The sequence below is a fragment of the Amphimedon queenslandica genome, unplaced genomic scaffold, assembly GCF_000090795.2.
Source record: "Amphimedon queenslandica unplaced genomic scaffold, v1.1 AMPQUscaffold_1194_Cont26791, whole genome shotgun sequence".
Lineage (NCBI taxonomy): Eukaryota > Metazoa > Porifera > Demospongiae > Haplosclerida > Niphatidae > Amphimedon > Amphimedon queenslandica.
In genome coordinates, this window is record NW_003558458.1 from 1 (window position 1) to 1126 (window position 1126).

The 1126-nt window shown below is 27.6% G+C and overlaps 1 long non-coding RNA gene across 1 annotated transcript; it reads right to left on the reverse strand.

Annotated features, from left to right (window-relative positions):
- Positions 1–6: 6 nt before the first annotated feature.
- Positions 7–490, reverse strand: LOC109593508 (uncharacterized). The gene is made up of 3 exons (XR_002191001.1): positions 337–490; positions 125–224; positions 7–59 (listed from the first exon to the last, which is right to left on the reverse strand). It is a non-coding gene; the product is annotated as an uncharacterized LOC109593508 (long non-coding RNA).
- Positions 491–1126: the final 636 nt, after the last annotated feature.

The window sequence follows — 1126 nt, forward strand, 5'->3', positions numbered from 1 at the left end:
GAGCATTTGATTCTCATCGTACAGTTCTTGTTGCTCTAATTCAATGTCCCCACGATACTCTATAGCATGAGAAATTCATAAAATTAGTTCTAAATCTCATTACATGTGACAGACTATTACTCACTCTCTTTCCATTGTGTCTCTATTTCTCTCAAACCAATCTCTAATTGTGACAGTTTAAGTGTCAGAGTATCTCTCTCCTCTTTCTGTACTTCTTCTAATACCTAATAATAATAATAATATAAATGTATGTAACTTATCTAAATCTTATTGTGAAATTCAAATTTAAGTAAGCTATTTTTATTAATTAAAATTTAAAATTTCATGCCTACTTACATCTATTTTTGCTGCATACTGTTGACCCAATTCATTCTTTTCTTCTTGGAGCTTCTTTACTGCATGGTAAAATTCAAAATGATAATCATGTAATCTTTAACAAATTTAAGAAAATTTTGAGATGCATTGTACATGTACGTGCATGTCATTTAAAAATTCAGTTAGACATTATATCAATCACATCACACATGGAAAGTTTAATTATTGCACTAAAAGTAATGATAGTGTTACATGGCATTTACTATTGCACATAAATTTGTAGGAATTTCTTTTAAATTGTAAAAATCTAATTCTACTTGGAGTCTGCTATCTGCTAAAACTTTCTAGAAAACATAAAATATGTATGATGTATCAGAAAAAATTATAAAGATAGAAAATTCCTTCCTGGCCATTACTGACAAAATTTAGCACAGACACTTAATCTGGCTCAATTTTTGAGCAACTTTAAAAATTCATAAAAAATCCAAATTTAATCGAAATATGCCCAAATTTTCTACACAACATAAAAACATGTACGGTGTATATGTATCAGGAAAAATTATTAAAATGAAGATTTCATTTTTGCCAAAATTTGGCCAAAGACACTGTACTATAAGTACATGGATTTTGGCTCAATTTTTGAGCAACTTTAAAAATTCATAAAAAATCTAAATTTAATCAAAATATGCTCAAACTTTCTACACAACATAAGAACATGTATACGTATCAGGAAAAATTATTAAAATGAAGAATTCTCACCTTTTCATTTTTGCCAGAAGACACTGTACTAAAAAAATTAAAAAAAACAAGA